This window comes from Ascaphus truei, chromosome 2 (assembly GCF_040206685.1).
Source record: "Ascaphus truei isolate aAscTru1 chromosome 2, aAscTru1.hap1, whole genome shotgun sequence".
NCBI classification, from domain to species: domain Eukaryota; kingdom Metazoa; phylum Chordata; class Amphibia; order Anura; family Ascaphidae; genus Ascaphus; species Ascaphus truei.
In genome coordinates, this window is record NC_134484.1 from 489140622 (window position 1) to 489162660 (window position 22039).

Consider the following 22039-nt stretch of genomic DNA (forward strand, 5'->3'; position numbering starts at 1 on the left):
CAGTGCACACAAGCAGACAACAAGCTGCAAAGGCAGCTGCAAGGTCTGTGCGCAAGTCTGCAGGAGGCCAAGGAGAAACAGGCGGATGCTGAGGAGAAGCAGCAAGTGCTACTGGAGGGTCTGAGTACCCAGTTTGTCCCAACAGAGCAGCATGAGGAGCTGAAGGCCACACTGAGCAGAACAAGAGCATTGCTGGAGGAGGACCTTAGAGGCCAGGTAACTCTGTATGAGAGGGAGCACAAGGCAGTCGAGAAATTAGAGCTGGAGCAGCAGAGAGGCTGCTCCATCCCCAAAAGTCAGTACACCCAGGAGAAAAAGGCGTGGAAAATTGAAGCTGCTGCGGAAAATTTTTTTTTGGCAGAACTGCAAAATATAATGAAGGTGGCATTGATGCAAAGTCAGAGCAAGCACAGGAAAGAGGTGGAAGATCTAAGTGGAAAAATTGCAAGATCAAGCTGAATTTTTCAAAAATAAATTGGAGCAATCTCTGAAGCCATTTGAAGTCAAAGATAGAGATTACAAAACTAAGAGACACTTGGGGGACTCACCACTTGGACGTCACCAGCGATGGAAGCCAATCGAGGGAGCTCCTGGGACCCTCCCAAGATTAATAATAATAATAATAATTCAAGTTTTCCACAACAAAAAAAGGCACAAGAAGCATCACAAAACCCTAGAACCAAACCAAGATGTCAGTAAAGTATAAAAAACCCACAGCAAAAGGAACTTACGTGCTTTTTTGGAGGCTCTCAGCATGCAGCCAACCATGAGGGAGTAGATCGGGGAGCAGATAAAGTATGTGAGCAGGAAGATCAGGCTGGAGAGGGCAGCGATTTCACAAGAGGGTCACTTGCAGAGGGTTCATCGAGGAGCTCTCTAAAAAGAGAACATAATCATTTCAATCAGAAAAGAAGAAATTGTCGTTTTGTGCCAGCGGACCACATCTAGAGTCCAAAATGGAGGACTCCCTTCAACTGCAAGTACAAACAGATGACGAAATTCTGAAACTGATTTCATAGTTCAAACCCCTCAAATAAGCCCAAGAAAATAGGGAGGGGAGACAGAATGTTAGAATTCGGAATATCCCGGAAACTATCCCAATGGATGACTTACGCCCCTATCTCAACATATTATTTAAAAACATTGATCAATCGCTGGAAGAAAAGGAGATTGTGATGGACAGGGCCCACAGGGCCTTAGGCCCTAGATCAGAAGAGCCCAAGATATGCAGGGACGTGATTGTCAAGATGCACCACTACACCACAAAAGAAAGAATCATCAGATGTTGCAGGGAAAGAGGGGACATCCACTTCGAGAACAACAACCCCCAAATATTCAACGATCTTGCTAAAGAAACAGTGACCAGACGGAGAGACCTAAAACCACTGACTTCCCTCTTGAGGGAGAGGGGAATCAAATACAGATGGGGCTACCCATTCAAACTAATGGTCATAAAAACGGAAAACAATTCGTCCTGAGATATCCAGAAGTCCAAAATTCCTAAATACACTCGGGATTACATCACCTCCGGACAGCACAAGTCCAATCCCCAAACATCAGAGACCAGAGCGGCAAGGAGTCCCCCCACATGCCTTAAAGTTGTTAGCCTCCCAGAATCACCAAAGACCCGCAAGAAATAGGAGCCGACCCCACCCCCCTTTACATCCCATCCCCTGCTCAACGACCTACCAGCATCAACAAAATAAAAGAACCAGAACCACAACGAAAGAAGAAAGATCCAATAAAAAAAAAACCCCCACAAACAAGCTAAAGGTCCAAATAGAAACATAAGAAAAAAATGCCTACCTATCCACTCGGGCTGATGACATACCATGGGAGCCATCCGGTCCTGGGGATCAGAAGATCAACGCAGAGTACACCCGGCACCACAAGCTGCGGGCCTGGCGGCAAGCGCAACAAGGGAGATCCGACTTGGAGAGAAACACGTGGGCTCCAGAGCTTCGAGTGTGGCTGGAGTCCCAAGAGCTGCAGGAGATCGGGCGCAACACGTGGATTCCAGGGGGACATCGATGTTGGAAATGCTTTCTTCCCCCCCTCAGTGCCCCGTGACAAGACCCCCCTCCCATATCCCGCGCCCCGACACCACCCCCCCATGTGCCCCACACCCTGACCCCCTCGTTCATGCCAAAAACTGCAGGTGGAGACCACAACCGTCCAAGGCCTGGACCGAGGGGGTTACGGGCGGGAGAGATGGGAGAGACCTGGGTATCCGGTCAGAGGAGTGCCAGCGAGCCAGGAGAGGAGGCGGCGAGGGGCACATGGAAGATCGGGGGTGGGACTGGGAGAGCAGCGTGAGGGCTCTGGAGCTCTGCTAGAGATCCGGATGCTCCCTCCCCCTCCACGCTGGTGCCTGAGCTCTGCCGGAGAGCCGGACCCTTCTACGGAACTACCCCCAGTAACTACGGAAGCCTGAGAGGTCCAGAAATCTCCACGTTTATCGGGCAATGACACGGCCGTGTAAGTCATTATATTATATATATCTTTATATTGAACACCATCACCGTTTTTCGATCACAACGTCTACATTACCAGTACCACCCAGGGAATTCACTCGGAGAGGACAAAGAAACCCTGTTTGGTTTACACAGTATCAGATTTATTCCACTTCCTACGTCAGTGCACCTAGTTGCATGTAACATTGCACCTGCGCTGTCACTATTTTGATATAACAGAATTGCTACCTTCTGTGCATTCTTTTATGTATTGCGCTCCCCTAATCTGTTTCAACATTTACCTAAGGATCCTGGGAGTTTCACTACCGGGTTGAGCTGCTACAGAATACTTCGGGCCAGTATTATATATTATTTTTATGGCATTCTTCTTGCGTTCAAATAGAACTATTTATTGCTTGGGAAGCGCCTCAGTTCTTTCTTCTATTAAATGGTCCAACCAACTATATTATGCTAAAGTGAATAAAGCAGACAGGATCCTGGCCAACAAGCTCAGAGGCATAAAAACCGAAGCACAAATCACACTGACCTACACTGGCGACACACTTTATTCGAGCTCGGCTAGTCCCACGAATTCGGGTATACCCGGGTGTATTGAGGTTTGTGACTGTTTTCTGCCCGAGTGCATTGAGTTATTTTCCAAGCAGGGATTGAAGCATTTTATTCCCTCTGGCTGCAATACTGCACAGTATATATATATATACTGCATTACAATTCATGAATTTATGCCATCTGGTAGACACGCGAAGCATTGCAGCCTATTAAATCCTAATCATTATCATTTAACAGATCAGCCGCCCATCAGCCAGGCATGAACCCAGGCTGAGAAGGCAAATGCAACGGGGCTTATCAGAGGTGTGGAGCGGCGCATTCCAGGTATCTGCCAGGTACATACCGGGTATTTGCTCGAATAAAGTGTGTCGGTGCAGTATATGACCTAAATCAGTCAGAAGGGCTCCCTCACCTCTCAAACTCTGAGACCATATCAAAATACCTAGGCTCCTGTAATCTCCCGCAGATAACCGAATTAGAAAGAACTAACCTAAACAGCAAAATAATACAACTCGAATTAGTAAAAGTGATAAAGGACCTTAAATCAGGAAAATCACCAGGACCTGGCGGCCTTTCAAACATATATTACAAACAAATTCTAGAAGGAAAACTGCTATATTAGCTGTAGTCATGTTCTCTGTGGTCAAATCATTCATAAACCAGGCCGAGACCCCTCTAATGTGGCAGTTACCATCCTATATCCCTAATAAACTCAGACATTAAAATATACAGCAAGATCCTAGCCAATACGTTAAACCCAATATTACCAAGGCTTAACAGATCAGGTGGACTTTGTCTCAGGCCGACAGGCTTCGGACAATACAAGAAAAATAGTCAATAGCATAGAACATGTCCACTCCACTAAAACAAAGGCAATCCTACTGGGCCTCGACGCAGTGAAGGCGTTTGACAGAATAAAGTGGAAATTCCTGGACAAGACCATGCAGTCCTTTGGTTTCTCTGGACCATTTCTAGAAGGAGGTCTGAGCCCTCTATCACTCCCCTATAGCCCTAGTTAAAATACCAAGTAATAAACTAGATAATGGCACAAGGCAGGGCTGCCCCCTATCTCATCTCCCCTCCTCTTTGCCCTATCAATTGAGCATCTGGCCTCAAAGATAAGAACGCACCCAGTTAGTCAAGGAATAAAACATAGGTGACAATAATTACAAGATATCGCTGTTCGCAGACGATGTCATCCTAACCTTAGCCAACCCACTGATCTCTGTACCAAATCTGCTGAAGTCACTATAGAAATTTGATGGGCTATCAGGATACAAAATCAACAAAGGACAAATCAGAAGCCTTGAACCTGTCCCTCCCACACCCAGACATCAAAATTCTACAACAAAAAAATAAACATTTTTTAAATGGCGACCAACTCATATTAAATATCTAGGGGCCAATATCTCTAGAAACTACAAATCGCTCTATCAAAACAAGTTTATTACCCCCACTACCACATTATTTGTCAACATTAAAAAGGACCTATTTAAGTGGAGCAAGCATCAGATATCATATATCGGTAGGATAATCTCCATAAAAATGAATATCCTCCCCAGACTGCTATATTATTTCCAGACCCTTCCAATGTATGTGCCAAGAAGTGAACTAAGAGTCCTACAGAACCAAATCTTTCAATTCATCTGGCAAGGGAAGAGATCAAGGGTGGCTAGGTCTGTGCTGATGGCCTCCAAATCGAGGGGCGGCATGGTTGTCCAGATATACTTCGGTACTTCCATGCAGCATAACTACGCCAAATAGTCGGCTGGAACGCTGTTCTGCTGGGTAGCAATCGAATCGAGCTACTCAGAGGATTGCCCGTTACCAATATCGCTCTGGACAACAGGGAAAAAAGACCAGGGACATAAAAATATATACCGCGGGAAAGGGTTGGGGAGGGAATGAGAAAAACCCTGCTTAGCTAAATAATACCAAGTAATAAATGAGAGTAGATAAGGTGCTGGACTGAGAAATGTCTCAACAAATGTACCAAAAAGAAAGAACTCAGTACAAAATAGTAAAATAGCACTCATTCATCCAAATATGTATGTGAGAATAATTAAAAATAATCTTTATTCAGTTATTTTAATCTAAGTGGTGCATCAAAATAGTCCAAACAAGGCGATGTACAGAAGGGCGGTGTCACTCCGTAATTAGAGGCAGTAATTATACTAGTGTACAGGTGTGTACAGTTATAGTTGATATTGATGATAACCTCCATCATTAAGGAGGTATAGGTATAGCTATTGCGTTAGAACAGCTTATTCAGTTCAGTCCTGACATAGTTAGTGAAGTGACTTGAATATATAGCCTGTTAATAAATTGCTGAACTTATGTGCCTCTGGGCTCACTTTATCCCTCTGAAGATGCGGTTGGTTAAGAAAAGACTCACAGAGTCACTATTGGAGAAATCCCAATAGCTAAAAAGTGGATATACTTGGACCCTAAATATCAGTCATGTTAGTATATAGATTGATTAGCCAATTTATTAGTACCCCTTGAGGGAGAGAAAGACTGCTTGCAAGCATTGGCTTGGGATCTAAAGGAAAGATATTCTGTTGGTTAATAAGTAAATCATTAATTTGTAACATGATTTGTTTTTCCCAAATGAGATTTGTGTTCTCCAAAAAAGAAGGATTTACATTCTTATCCATATCTTTGATGGTAGGAATATAATGGATTGCGACAGATTTATCATTAGGTTGTGATTCATTGCTCAGTCAGATAAGTCATTAGGCAGGTGATAGCATTGGGTGCGAGTTCCCATTGCTGGGGCTCAAAATAGTATCATTATTGTTAAGCCGGCTTTAAAGTGTAGCCGCTAAAACTGTAGTTCAACAGTATGTAACTTAATAAATATAACAGCACATAGCAGATTGTTACAGAAAAATGTATAACTGTGTTGGTCAGATGAAAACAGAGGAACAGCGTCCGACTACTGACTATATCGGTGGCGGCGTTTGGAGCCACTCGCCTCAAATATTGTAACCTTATATTCTTACTAAGCAGCTTTCTTAGCAAGTAGCTGATGTTGCCATAAAAATGAGAGCCTACGTCGACGATGGTTTCGCGTAATTGCTTTATCAAGACTGTCGGGCTAAACACAGCCCAAGCAACGAGCGTAATTGCCTGTACCACGCTCACTGCGGACCACATGCAGACACTGGCTAACTGCCTTGTCTCTGTTTTACAGAGGATCCTGCAGGCATATGAGATTGTGGTTTTGAATTTGTGAAGTCGGGTTACAACACATTACAGCCTGCTCTGTTAGTGTGCTGCAGCACGCCTCAGCTCCTGAGAGGGGAGCTACTATCTGCTAATTATACTAGGGGTTACTTATGGTCTTGTGTGTGAAAAAAAATTTAAAAATGATAAAGGTCCTGTCCTTAGGACCGAAACGTCGGTGACTGTGCCTGCTTTTGAATACAATTCAACTTTTGATACTACCAAGTGTGCTGCCTCTTCCTTACTTTGTGTTCCTTGGATTTCCTGGATCTTCTGGTCTGCCTGGTAAGGAGCCTTGTATTATACCTTTCTTATGGGACTAGCACCTGCCTACATCTGTATTTGTGCCATCTGTTCTCTTACTAATATACATACATACATACACACACACACACACACACACACACACACACACACACACACACACACACACGTCCCCCTTGCCTACAATGCGGGCGTGGGAAGGGGGAGGTTGTGACAGCTGCCGGAGCGATCGGGTGCCGCCGGTGCAGTATGTGGCTGTCAGGGAGACTGCAGGGCGTCGTGCGTACAAGGAGATGGAGCTCTGTTGCTCCGCGGTGCACCCGGCAAGCGGGGGCCGCCATGACAGTTAGGCACGCATGCGCAGAAGGGTCCCGGCGGTGATCAAGAGCTTGCGCTGAGGCCTTGGTAGAGCGGGTGCCATGGTTGGAAGGGTCCACAGGGAAACTACATATCCCAGGATCCCCTTGGGCACTCACGTGGGCAAGGTTAGCCAATACTGCTTGTCACGGTAGACCCGACTTAATTCACACCGAAAATACTGGGAACTGATTGAACAGGACAAGATGATAAAACAAACTGAAGATTTATTCCCTTTCGGGCAAACAACACTGTAACACAAATAACACTTCCGGGTAAATGACAGGGTGAAGTATCCAAGAATAACTAGCTATTCTCCCTTGATGGATTTAGAGTCAAGAACAACACTCCTTCCCAGAGTGTCTCTCTCAGCTGGTCCTCAGAGTAGAACTGATTCTCTGATCAGTAGCCCTCCTTATATAGGCATCTGTGGCTATTCTTTACATGGGAGGAGCTGCTGGCCAATCAGAGCAAACCTGAGTGTCCACTCATCAAATGTCTAACACATCCACGCTCCAAACCATTGTCTCAATACACATTTATCTTAAGGAACCTCAGCTGATTAAATCAGAGTCCCCTTCATACAAATATAACTCACATGCAAATCCCTGTAAGGAATCCACACCTCAGTTTACTGCTTACCTTGCCTTACAGACCTGTGCAATCCTGGAACACTACCCCTGGTATCTACAGCAGCTGTGCAAGCTATTTACTGCAGCTCTAGCCTTGTACTCACTCATTGGAGCAGTGCCCTCACACCCTCCTCCGGGGACTGGCCCACTGGCCTTTAAGTACTGCATTCCCCCACAATCCTTCTCTGCCGAGCATAATGGATGTTCACTGTGTTTGCCACAGCTACCTGTTTGGCCGCCTTGTTGCTGTTCATGTCCATGTTCCTTGTTCATGTTCCTAGTTCTGGGGCCTGCTGCTCTCTCTCCATTGCAGAGGCCGTGTCCTGCTTCCTGTGCTGAAGAGGTGGATCTCCAGCATAACTTCAGCTCCCTGTTTCCTGAGGCCTGCTGCCCTTCCCATAGCAGAGGCCTGTCTCTAAGTCCTGTAGCTCTCTCTCCCCACACAGGCTCGTCCTGGACTCCTGCGCTGAAGCATTGGTTTACCAGTGCTGCCTGGCGGTGTGCCCACTCCTGTCAGCCTTCTCCTTCCTGAGTCCGGCGCCATGGGCCGTGGACGCCACTCACGCAAACCCTGTTCCCGACCTGCAGCAATTTCGCTGAAGCAGGAAGACCTGCTTGATCTCCTGTTGCCGACTCCCTGCTTGGACTACGTTAACCATGATGTCTCCAATCCTGACCCTGGCTCATCCACTGACTACGCTGCTCTCTCCAGTCTGACCCTGCTATGTACAACTACGAACTGCGCAATCCGGATCAGCCTGCGCGGTCTAAGGTCAGTGCTTATATAACTCCACCTCAGCCACGCGGTCTGACCCTGGTTTGTGGCGAGCACAACCGTGACAATCCCATTACAAGTCTGCTCTCTTAGAAATTAGTACAGTCACATAATCCAATTAACACTTTACAGGGCCGTGACGGGAGCTTTGTGACAGGCTATTAATAGTACACAAAATAACTGGGTCGAACTGAACGAGGCTTAGATATAATAAAGTATATTTATTACTTAAATAGGTGAACACACAATATAGTACAGTAACAGGCAAGAAGTACACTTACTTGGGGGTGGGGAATAAGAAGTATCAACTAGCATTTCTCCAGCAATCAGGTAACAATTCAGATGGTATATTGAAGACAAAGGATATAGGGTTGACCACAGTTTATATATCTTTTGTGACCCTATCCTTAACATTAAGTACAGGTGATTGGGCCACAATTACCTGTAGCCAATCTTTAACGTGGGAATACATTTTAATCCATGCCCCCTGCTAGTTAGGACATGCGCACTAGGACCCTGGTGTCTCAATTCTGTAGCCCCACATTTACATCAGGAATGCCAGCCAGTCTACCAAATGGGATTTCTGGCAGGATACTCTTTGTTGTAAGGTGTTAAATGTGACACTTACAGACTGCTCTGGTTTGAGTCGTCTCCGCCCTCAGGTAAACAGTGAGGGTGACAAAATCCTTTTAACCACACTTACGTCCTAGACATTGGGTCGCCTCTCTGACCATATGCTTCCTTGTATGCAAAGGAATTTCCTCTGGGTTTTATCCCTGCCTTGGGATACAGTGTGATAAGTAAAACACAAACATATTAAAATATCCGGTTCCGTTGGGTCCAAACTACCCAGATCTCAATGCCGGAACTGGGACACCATATGGTCCGAGTTTCAGCCCGCTGGGACCTTCGGAACCGGAGTTACACAAATACACCTTAAACCGTTTCCTATTTTAATACAAAAAACTCCGCTGTAAATTAAATCACGGTTTTTCACTCAATCCCCATTGAAAACAACGGGCTCCGCCGCCATAAACTTTCAATGGCAAACTGCCGCCATTGGCGGCTATGGGAATCCTCCGCCATAGACTTTCAATGGGGCATCGCCGCCGTTGAAGTCAATGGGGTTTCTCCGCCATAGCCGGTCAATGGGAATTGGCCGCCATTGGAGTCTATGGGAAAAGTCCCGAACCTTCAAGGGGGTCCATACTCCGTCGGGTTGGTCCGAGAGGGTCAAGGATGGTTCTGCAGTCATGCCGGAGCAGTGACTATAGGTACCCCAAACCCTGGCCCTCTGGACCGTCCGGAACCGGAGCTATGGATTCATGGTTTTCAGCTTTTCACACTTAGTCAATTTCCTGAGCGGTTTCTGCCACCGCCATTGGAACCTATGGCGCGACCCGCTCTCTCGGCACGACCCTTCTCGGGGTCCAGTATTCGGGGACCCGGTGGTGGTCGAGTGGGGGGAGGTCTAGGAACTAGGGGCAAAAAGAATTTTATTCCTGGGTGCCCTAGAACTGTAGATTCCCACGCCACTTAACGTTGCACTTGACTAACAGTGATCAAAGCTCTCTTTTAGAAAAAAGTATCCGCTTTGCGGTTTGGACGGCAGCCAACTCGTTCCTGGAAAGCGCCGTCGAGGAATCTCCATTGAAGTCAATGAGCCCATTGACTTACAATGGGAAACCGCCGCTCCTCCTCTCGGACGCCATCTGCTGGTATTCACGGGAAACAGGTCCAAAACAGCAAGATCCGCCATTGAAATGCATGGAGCTCTAATGGTGGCCTATGGGACCCTGCAAAATTGTGCCTGAAAAGGCGGGAAAATTACACAAAGGGCTATAATCATTAAAGAACTATTAACCCTTGCACTCCCGGATGGATCCCAGTGTATGTGTGATGCAGATACCGATATAACCACACATTACAATAAAACATGGGAACAGGGGAATATACATTTTCATGTTAGAACAAGGGTTAAATCACACTTCTGGCCGCAGCCCAGTTAACCCCTTGTCTCCCTGGTGAGGTCAGGGGATGGCCAAATGGGGTGCAACCCCTTTAATACCAGGCCACCCCCTTTCTCCCTCTACAAGGGCTGACTCCCAAATTACATCATAGTGCTTTCACATAGATCACGAAACACTTTACCTCATATTGCCAGCTCAACTAGACTTGGGAATTGAATTAACAGGGAATAAAGTGCTTGAGAATACACATACATAGTTCATTATACAGTAACCCTTTCTCTCCCCAACAGGAATTAGGGGTAACTAGCCAGGTATAACCCCCTTTTTTACATGCCCGATTACCCCTTACCGTCACACCTCCCCTACCTCAGAGTGCAGATTGTGCCCCGGCCACCTCGTCCGGTGGTTGGGCTAACCTGTCAGCTCGAGGTAAAAAGTTCACATGGACTGTCCTGCCGGGATAGGCCATCGGCATTGCCGTGTTTACTGCCCTTTTTATGCTGAATAGTGAAATCAAACTCTTGCAAAGTTAGACTCCAACGTAGCAGCTTTGCATTCTCACCCGACACCCTCTGCAGCCAACTCAAGGGGTTGTGGTCCGTGACCACGGTGAATGGGCGACCGTATAGGTATGGCTGTAGCTTGCATAGGGCCCACACAACCGCCAAATATTCTTTTTCAATGGTGGCATAAGCAGTCCCATAATCCCCTGAACACTTTGCAGGGCTGACTCCCAAATTACATTACAGTGCTTACTCATAGATCACAAAACACTTTACCTCATTTGCCTGCTTAACAAGACTTTGGAATTGAATTCACAGGGAATAAAAGTGCTTTGGAATACACATACATAGTTCATTATACAGTAACCCTTTCTCTTCCCACACAAATTAGGGGTAACTAGCCGGGTATAACCCCTTTTTTACAAGCCAGATTACCCCTTATCGACACAGGGTTGTAGTATGGTACTGTGAGGAATTGGATACATTTTGCGCGCTTGGAGCCACGCTAGTCAGTTGGAGCCAGTACAGACAATGGGAAGGTAGGGTCCGAGTGTCAGTGGCACTCAGACTAGGCCAGAGAATCCCCTTAGGTCCCAGATAGGCCCCAATCACGTGTAGCTTGTGGCTGCTCCAGGGAAGGCCCTTAGATAGGGATGCTTCCCCATTTTACTGTAGTGTCAGAGATACAAGGAAGACGCGGTGTGGTGATCTCGGCCTGTGGTCTAGGACCAGACCACCGCGGTGTTATCAAAAGACTCTTAAAAAGGTGAGACCCTCCTACCGGAGTCCACCCATCGCAGAGCCGGATGCCGTCGTGGAGGGCCACGTCGCTGGATCAGACGGATCCTCATTGCCAAGTCAGCCACACCGAGTACTGGAGTACTCGGCAGGACACACAACAAAGTGCACCAACAGTTCACAGGATAGCGCTACTCCCTACACTTTTGGGTGGGCTGGACACTGGGAAAAGGGACATCAGGGTATTGGTGCCTAGCACCCGATGTACTTTGGGACACTCACTGGTGGTACTGGGCGGGGTGTTCATTATACTGTGCGGTGGTGTTATATGTGCGGTCAGTAAAGGTTGTTATTATATACCGTGTGTGTTTACTATTGGTTCCTGAGGGGCTCCTCCCACTACGCTGGGATCCCTCGCAGGTGGAGACGCTGCACCAAGACGATAATTATACCACCCCAGGCCCCCCCAAATAAACATGTGATGCAGAGTGTGAGCTAACAGGTAACGGCAGTCTCTTTATTTAGGGGGAAAGAGGGACACACACACACACACACACTTTTGTAGCAAATCACATGTCCAGTATATATCAGTGGGTGTATGTTTGCATATTTATAGATATGTTTGCTTATGTATGTACGTACATGTGCCAGTTTACATGCATGTATGGTATATAGCTGTGTATGTACACTGCTTGTTATGTGTATATATTAATATGTAAGTGCATGTGTGTACTGTACACATGCACAATTGCACTATTCCCTGATAACATTCTTTATAGAGATCACCAGACAAAATAGTTATAGTAGTTTTAATAGTGATAGATATTTTAACACATTCACTGCCTTGTCCCCCTCACTTCTCCTTAATGTCTAGGCTGCCTTTGCATATCAAAGACAATAGCCTCCTACAGTATGTTTCTGCTGTTTATTTTCACACCAGCATACCTGCTTCTACCTCCTTATTTCACACGTCCGATCTACATCTAATGTAACCAAATATCCCTCTTACATATGTAGCCCCCGTGTCTAGAGAGACTACCTGTGCTGCGTTACTCAAGTGGCTTACAGGAGGCCTGATCCTACGCCGCTGGGAGCCTGGGGTGATCCCGTTCGTGGTACACAGCGCCTCCACCTGGGAGAGATCCTAACGCAGTAGGATAGCCTCTCTCAGGAACCCAATGCAGACAGTAAATACACACAACTGGTATATAACAACAGTATTTACTGACACAAAACAAGACACAACAATATATCAATGGCCATTCAATATTCTGCCACCCACAGTAACACCTCCCCGGCGGAACCCCCAAAGTACTGGAGGGCCTAGGCACTTAACCCATTAGTGTCCACAGACCAGTCCCTCCCCAAAGACCCTGTGTGGGATTGCGCTACCCACCGTGTATATGGCCGTTGGTGCATATGGATGTAATACCTCCCTGGTCTCAGCCAGACCAGGCCAACCGAGCAGCTGAGTCCATGGATCCACGACGTGGTCCCACACCGCGATCTGCCGAATCCTCTTCCGCTCTGATCCACAGGCGAATGCCTCTGGAGGGGTCTCCCGCTGAAGTGTGCCCCCGTAATATTGTCTCTAATGGGGTCTGCCTGGATCTGGTCCCAGACTGAAGGCTATAGCTCACCACGTGGAGTGAGGGCTAGCTGGGATTTGGGGGAAATCTGGCCCAGTCCTGCGGAGCACAGCTTCCTGGACATTACCTTCTTCCTCTCCATCCTGCTCCTGACTGGCGTGATGAGCGCACCAAATGTATCTCTTTTGGGGCTCTGTGGGTCCAGCAGCCTTAATAGCTACAGTATGCTGGCCAATGTGACCAGCAGCCCCTGAGGCTGCTGGGATATGTAGTTCCACATGGAGCCTTATTCTAAAAAAGGCAGCCGCAACCTTTTCTATTGCGCATGCGCAATTTGCCATCTGCGCATGCAATCTAAGATGGCGGTGTCCTGCCGCAGAGCTCTGGATCGCCAGTCTCAACACTTGCGCAGCCTGCCGATGGTGTCCCTACTTCCCGGCGGGTCTGCCGGCCACTCAAGCTGCAGCACCCGGTAGCCCAGCGGTATCCTCCCTCGCAGCTGCAACGGAGGTAAGGGGGACCAGGGGATGAACCCGGTTACACACTATATTATATTGTGTTTCTGTATTTCTGCCAGACCTGATGAAGGATCCTGAGAGGTTTGAAAACTTAAAATCAAATATAATGGAGAAAGACCTCGCTCTAACCCCTTGTTGGTGAAAGCGTGCTGCCTAGGGATGTACAAAATAGATAAAGATGTGTACCAAGGAAGGTACACTGAAGAATCCCCTTGCAGGCGCACCGCAGACCTTCTATACTATAAAGGTCTGCGGTGCGCCTGCAAGGGGATTGTTCAGTGTACCTTCCTTGGTACACATCTTTATCTAAACTTAAAATCAAGGAAGGGGAAGGAGGGAAGGGGAAAGGGGCAGGGGGGAGCTCCCGCATCAGCTAAAGTGTAATGGTAAATTGTGGGCAAGTAGGTAAGACCATATACTGGTGCAAAAGAGGATAGGGGTAAATACAGATAAACAAACAGAAGGTTCCCCCTTGAATGCACTCAGAGCGTGCTATTCTTGCATACCCACAAAGACCTTTAACAACTGGAATGACACACACACAGTTTCAATATCCGTCAGTTTATCAACTGTAGAACTATGGGCGTTGTCTATCAGATTATCTGTGTCTGCAATAAAAAATACATCGGCAAAACAAAACGCCAGTTCAGGCACAGAATACTTGAACATCTAGGGGACATTTGTAATCATCGCGACACCCCTGTTGCTAACCACGTCCATAATCAACATCAGGGAACATCTACAGCTCTGCAGTTTGATGGGGATTGAGGCAGTGTCCAACCACAGTAGAGGGGGAGATTGGGATAACGAGATTCTGAGGCGTGAATCTCGTTGGATATACACTTTGGGTACCCTTACGCCTAAGGGACTCAATGAGGAATTTCTCTTCTCCCCCTTTATTTGATATTTGTACCCTGGCGGTCTAACTATGTACTCTCTTTGAGATCAGCTATTGCCCTCGAGCTATTTCCTATTTGTCAGTTTTGTCTTTTGGCCCTGTAGACTTAGTGACATCTATCTCACCCCATTGTCGGCTAGAACTTTGCACTCTACCAACACAACTTACCTCCTCCTATGTATCTATTTTTATTAATATTGTCTCCCACACTTACAGGCTGCAGTGTGGTTACCAGTCCATTTTCTGCACTCAGTGCAGCATTGTGATAGGAGAGCTCTGATATGGATATATCCTTTGGACATATACCTGCACTCCCCATTCTGAGCCTCCTCACTGGCGGTGTAAGCATTTAGACTTACCTGCTATTACCACCAATGCCATTTACCCATCTACTGCTGCGACACACTTTATTCGAGCAAATACCCAGTATGTACCTGGCAGATACCTGGAATGCGCCGCTCCTCACCTCTGACAAGCCCCGTTGCGTTTGCCTTCCCAGCCATGGTTCATGCCTGGCTGACGGGCAGCTGATCTGTTAAATGTTAATGATTAGGATTAGGATTTAATAGGCTGCAATGCTTCGCGTGTCTACCAGATGGCATAAATTGATGAATTGTAATATATATATATATATATATATATATATATATATATATATATATATACTGTGCAGTATTGCAGCAGCGGGAATAAAATGCTTCAAACCCTGCCTGGAAAATAACGCAATGCACTCGGGCAGAAAACAGTCACAAACCTCAATACACCCGAATTCGTGGGACTAGCCGAGCTCGAATAAAGTGTGTCGCCAGTGTATTTGCATCTCCACAAAACTTGTGGACCTCAGCCAGAGTGTGCCCTGGATTGTCAACTACTCACACTTGTCATTAACATTAATGGTACTATGTTTATTGATTGGTGCGATCCAGGTCCGCTCTGTCAGTAAGTAGCATGCTATGACTTAGACATTGTGACAGTCTGCCCAGTAGGCAACTCAGGGAAGATACTCCCCCGATGGTTGCTATGGATACCAAAGGCTACTTAATGTGCACGTTCACTACGTGCCTGTACCTTTGAGAAAGCGCGAACACGCGCGTCAGGTGACCGGAACGGAGTGACGTCACCGTGCTGAATGGACACCACACACAAGCGTGTCAGCGTCTCTGCGATTTCAGTCGCCGAGATTGAATCAGAGATTCTCTCTGCATCTCAGCAACTGTACCACGGCATCCTACCTTCATTTCCCCTTACGTTTGGACACAGTGAAGCTGATATGGATGCGTACAGCACGCTAAGCTAAGTGTAGTACCCTACTAGCCTTGCCGTTTTGATCCCTTGCGGACACTGTATGACACCATGCTAGGCAGAGGCATTATGTCCTCTCTACACTGCTGTACCTGCTACAGTTCCACTACCTAACTAGACACCACTATGATTCATGAATATCTGGATGTGGTAACACAGTGCTATCTTTATAGTCCCTACTAGTTAGGTGCTACTATTGATCAGTTAGTCTGTGCATTTTATACTTATCTTGACCAAGAATACAATTTACTGATACATGTATGCATGTTTTATGTACGGCGACATAATATTGTACTCTATTAAGTATACCCAATGTACTGTATTTTATGCATGTTGACTAACCAAATCTGTCATCTCAATATGCAGTATCATTAGCACTTATTGCCATGAGACTCTTTCTTAGTGGTCCTATGTAAAGAGACTATATGTGATTTCTGTGCAACTTATTATTGTGTTGCAGAGGCTCTAACTGGATACGGTCTCTGAACCGTGCCTCAGGGCATTAACATAGCACATTTTGTGCTCGCCCCTTTACAGAAATTTAGACTAACACGCTAGGACTCTTATCTCCACCTGCAGCTACGTTTATTTAAGATTTATCGTTCTGCGTGTGGCTACGTGTTTTTTATGTACACCATTCAGTTCTTACTGATTTTGTGATTTTCACACCGTTTTCGCTTTGTATTAAATCACACCTATGGTGGGCCATCGACACTGTATGGGTCTTTACTTTTTGACCTTTTTGCTTTAGTTATTCACCTCCTCAGATTCAGTATCAGCAGCCTGCATTAGACTAGGACTGTTGATTTTTTAGTCAAAAGGGTATCCATAGTTTGGATGAGCACCTTACTCTGTAGGTATTTATATGTGAATTTCTTAGCTATCTGGCCCACAGCGAGTTGATGTACTGCTATATTTATCATCTTCCGTTTACTAATGTGCAGGAAGATTCTTTGGTTTGCCATTAGGGGCTGGTCCTGGACTGTTTACACCATGCCCCTCTTTACACGTAATATTTTATGAGTATATATGTGATGAAAAGGTTTTTAATGTATTAATCATATCACATCCACTGACCTATCTGAGTGCATTCAAGGGGGAACAGTCTGTTTGTCTCAAGTTTGAAAGCTTGTAACATTTCAACTACTTGTTGGTCCAATAAAAGGCATCATATCCCCTCCTCCCTCTCGTTACTGCAAGCAATGTTTCATGGATTACTACAGCTAATAGTTCTGTATCACCGGATCTTGGACCTTTCTGTTATCTTTGTGTATTTGCATCACTTAGAAAATTATGGGTTCACCCCTTGTATGCTACAGACGTGAGGCACCACATGCTTGGGTTTCTATATGGCGGCGCATACACAGAGACCCAGACACAGCACCCACCTCTATGCCTGGGGTCACCCTGCTCCCCCTCCGCTGTAGTTCTGTGTTTCACTCCTAAATCTCCAGCTGTGCACCTATGTCTGTCTGTGTCTCTCTCCCTCCTGATCTCAGAGCCGGTCATGTTGCTCCCCCAACAACATCCCCCTCAAAATAACTCTCTCCTCCGCAGCTGATATTTGGGACATCAGAACATACAGTCAGACCAGGACTGTCCCCGGGGAAACGTGTCAGCCTCACACAGAGAAGCTATAGCCCATAACACACACATGATGCTGCCCCTGTGGTAATGAAGGAGTTAAACTCCAACCAATACTCCCTCAATCTAATTACTTTCTAACTCTATTTAATAACTTTCCCAATCTAATCCTCACTGATCCCTAATGTTAATTCCCAATGTAAAATAACCCCCATTATCTCCCAGTCCCTGTGATACAGGAGGAGTAACCCCCCCAGTGCCAGAGGCCCCCCCCCCCTCACTATCAGAGGCTCAGCCTCTCAGGCTCCTGTGTGTAAGGAAGCTCAGAGCAGCACTGGGATAATGTGCACAGGTCACACAAGGGAGGGGAAGGGAGGAGGAGGAAAGCACTTACCCAATAACACAGGCTGAAGATCTCTGTGCAGCAGGGGGTGGGCAATGTGAGGGGGGCACAGGAAAAGGGACTTAGAGGCTGCAGAGCCTATTCCTCAGTGCATAGAGAGGGAAGAGAAGGGGCCAGAGCGCCTCTAACCAGCTCCTCCTGAGCTCATATGGAACAGTGACCCCTGATGGGCTCCCAAGCAAGGTGCGGTGAGTTATCCCTGGTGAGAGCCTATTCCTCAGTGTGTCTGTGATGTGTGTGTAGTGACGTCTGGTGATATACTCTGTGTGCTGTGTCTGGTTATAGGGCGCTCTGGCCTCCCCTCTTCCCTCTCTATGGTCTCGCTGCTGCAGCCGGATGTCCTGGTGTGTGAGGTTTGATTCCGGCAGGAAACACTGACCCTGAGCACAGACTGTCCCACATCCTGAGGGGGGAATCCAGGTCACTCCCACAGGGAAGGACTGAGAGATCACAGGGGCTCCCCCCTCCCTCCATAGGAAGTACACACACAGTGAGGGGGGGATAAAGTGCACATCTCAGGCACTGAGGGGGGGGGGGGGGGGGGACACACTGAGGAATAGGCTCTGCAGCCTCTAAGTCCCTTTTCCTGTGCCCCCCTCACATTGCCCACCCCCTGCTGCACAGAGATCTTCAGCCTGTGTTATTGGGTAAGTGCTTTCCTCCTCCTCCCTTCCCCTCCCTTGTGTGACCTGTGCACATTATCCCAGTGCTGCTCTGAGCTTCCTTACACACAGGAGCCTGAGAGGCTGAGCCTCTGATAGTGAGGGGGGGCCTCTGGCACTGGGGGGGTTACTCCTCCTGTATCACAGGGACTGGGAGATAATGGGGGTTATTTTACATTGGGAATTAACATTAGGGATCAGTGAGGATAAGATTGGGAAAGTTATTAAATAGAGTTAGAAAGTAATTAGATTGAGGGAGTATTGGTTGGAGTTTAACTCCTTCATTGCCACAGAAGTAGGGTATAGAGAGTATATGTAACGGGGTTCACATTCGCCAATATAGCCAATAAGGCTGCTGGACCCACGGAGCCCCAAAAGAGATACATTTGGCGCGTTCATTGCACCACGCCAGTCAGGAGCAGGATGGAGAGGAAGAAGGTAATGTCCAGGGAGCTGGGCTCCGCAGGTCTGGGCCAGATTTCCCCAGGTTCCAGCTAGGCCCCAACTCACTGTAGTTGTGTGTGCTGCAAGGGAAGGCCCATAGGTAGGGACGCTTCCCCATTACTGTATAGTGTCAGGGACACAGTGATCACGCCACGTGGTGAGGTATAGCCTGCAGTCTGGGACCAGATCCGGGCAGAACCCATTAGAGACAATTTTACGGGGGCACACTTCAGCGTGAGACCCCTCCAGAGGCATCCGCCTGTGGATGAGAGCGGAAGAGGATTCGGCAGATCGCAGCGTGGGACCACGTCGTGGATCCCGGACTCAGCTGCTCGGTTGGCCTTGTCTGGACTGAGACCAGGGAGGTATTGCATCCATATGCACCAACGGCCATATACACTGTGGGTAGCGCAATCCCACACAGGGTCTTTGGTGAGGGAAAAGGGAGACCAAAAAGCGCACCAGCACAAACGGAGCAGGAAGAAACCAGGACAAAAAAATGATTAAAAGGGCACTTTAATGTGGCAAAAGACCCATCCAATGCATTTCGAACGTCGCAGCGTTCTTTTTCAAGGATCTTTGGTGAGGGACTGGTCTGTGAACACTAATAGGTTAAATGCCTAGGCCCTCCAGTACTTTGGGGGTTTTGCCGGGGAGGTGTTACTGTGGGTGGCAGAATATTGTATGGGGGGGTTAAGGCTGCACACCACAATATATAAACAAATACATACAGTTTACCGGTGCTGCTGGTTCAAGGAAGTACCTGCCAGGAATTTCCAAAGTACCCTGAGGAAAAAAGAGAGATCCAGCGCTACACGGATTTCAAGATAATGAATTTATTGTGCCACACGACGTTTCGACCAACAGGTCTTTTTCAAGTGACAAGGCATGCCTTGTCACTTGAAAAAGACCTGTTGGTCGAAACGTCGTGTGGCACAATAAATTCATTATCTTGAAATCCGTGTAGCGCTGGATCTCTCTTTTTTCCTCAGAATATTGTATGGCCATTGATATATTGTTGTCTTGTTTTGTGTCAGTAAATACTGTTGTTATATACCGGTTGTGTGTATTTACTGTCTGCATTGGGTTCCTGAGAGAGGCTATCCTACTGCGTTAGGATGTCTCCCAGGTGGAGGCGCTGTGTACCACGAACGGGATCACCCCAGGCTCTCAGCGGCGGAGGATCAGGCCTCCTGTAAGCCACTCGGGTAACGCAGCACAGGTAGTCTCCCTAGACACGGGGGCTACATATATAAGAGGGATATGTGGTTACAATAGATGCAGATCGGACGTGTGAAATGAGGAGGTTGAGAAAATATCTATCAATATAAAAACTACTATAACTATTTTGTCTGGTGATCTATATAAAGAATGTTATCAGGGAATAGTGCAAATGTGCATGTGTACAGTACACACACAAGGTGCTTATATTAATACATACACAGCTATATACCGTACATGCATGTAAACTGGCACATGTATGTACTGTACATACATAAACAAACATATCTATAAATATGCAAACATACACCCACTAATATGTACTGGACGTGATTTGCTACAAAAGTGTGTGTGTGTGTGTCCCTCTTTCCCCCTAAATTAAGGGACTGCTGTTGGCTCACAGAGGGCCCAAGCCCCTGGGAGCCTGGGGTGGTATAATTATCGTTTTGATGCAGCGCCTCCACCTGCGAGGGATCCCAGCATAGTGGGAGGAGCCCCTCACAGGAACCAATAGTAATAGTAAACACACACAGTATATAATAACAACCTTTACTGACCGCACATATAACATAACCGCACAGTATAATGAACACCCTGCCCAGTACCACCAGCGAGTGTCCCAAAGTACATCGGGTGCCAGGCACCAATACCCTGATGTCCCTTTTCCAGTATCCAGCCCACCCAAAAGTGTAGGGAGTAGCGCTATCCCGTGAACTGTTGGTGCACTTTGTTGAGGTACCTGCCGAGTACTCCAGTACTCGGTGCGGCCGACTTAGCAATGAGGATCCAGCGACGTGGCCCTCCGCGACGGCGGCCGCCTCTGCGTTGGGTGGATTCCGGTAGGAGGGTCTCACCTTTTTAAGAGTCTATGATAACACTGCGGTGGTCTGGCCCCAGACCACAGGCCGAGATCACCACACAGCGTCTGCCTTGTGTCCCTGACACTACAGTAAAATGGAGAAGCATCCCTATCTAAGGGCCTTCCCTGGAGCAGCCACAAGCTACATGTGATTGGGGCCTATCTGGGACCTCTGGGGATTCTCTGGCCTAGTCTGAGTGCCACTGACACTCAGACCCGACCTTCCCCTTGTCTGTCCTGGCTCCAACTGACTAGCGTGGCTCCAAGCATGCAAAATGTATCCAATCCCTCACAGTACCATACTACAGCCCTATTGGCTAACCTTGCCCACGTGATCGGGGCGTCCCAGGGGATCCTGGGATATGTAGTTCCCCTGCGGACCCTTCCTACCATGGCCACCGCTCTACTAAAGCCTCTGCGCATTCGCGATCACCGCCGGGACCCTTCTGCGCATGCGCGCCTAACTGTCATGGTGGCCCCCACTAGCTGGGTGGGACGCTGAGCCTCCTGAGCAATGGAGCTCCATCTCCTTATACGCACGACAAACTGCAGTATCCCTGACAGCCGCATAACGCACCGGTGGCACCTGATCACTCCCGCAGCCATCACAGCCTCCCCCTTCCCCTCATCGGAGGTAAGGGGGCAAGGAGGATATGGCTACATCTATACTGTATGTAAAAAAATAAACTAAAGAAAAGAACCCCTATGCTGAGAGCACACAATTGGCTGGTAAACTGATACTATTATCCCAGGAACCAGACAATAAAGGTAAGTATGTAAAACTAATTGTAATGGTGAATTACTTAAAAACAAACTTTATTGGGAGGAATCCTCAATTAAAATAAATATGTAGATCGACCTCTATGTGAGGTAAACTCCAGCCATACTAATATGCAATATTTTTGAGGTTCACAATCATTCACCTGTGACTCTTGTCACTTATTTACCATCCTTGGTAGGTGGTGCAAATTTAAGTACCTATTGCCTTCAATAGGGTTCATTATCCTTCATTCCTATACCCATCTCCTTTTTATCATTTCGCCTTTTTGTTTTAGTTTATCACATAGAG

General features: G+C 47.2%; 2 protein-coding genes across 3 annotated transcripts in view; one reads left to right on the forward strand and one right to left on the reverse strand.

Annotated features, from left to right (window-relative positions):
* LOC142488439 (uncharacterized) overlaps positions 1 to 18125 on the reverse strand; it is a 44537-nt gene extending 26412 nt beyond the window's left edge. The window contains exons 1-2 of the mRNA XM_075588953.1: positions 17776 to 18125; positions 732 to 876 (exon numbers count right to left, since the gene is read on the reverse strand). The gene's annotated coding sequence lies outside the window, so the exon portion shown is untranslated. The remainder of the gene's footprint in view (positions 1 to 731; positions 877 to 17775) is intronic.
* A 194-nt stretch (positions 18126 to 18319) lies between these two features.
* LOC142488436 (uncharacterized) overlaps positions 18320 to 22039 on the forward strand; it is a 37925-nt gene continuing 34205 nt past the window's right edge. Inside the window, exon 1 of one of the 2 annotated variants that reach the window (XM_075588947.1) lies at positions 18320 to 19255. The gene's annotated coding sequence lies outside the window, so the exon portion shown is untranslated. The remainder of the gene's footprint in view (positions 19256 to 22039) is intronic. The other variant, XM_075588948.1, reaches the window with a different exon arrangement.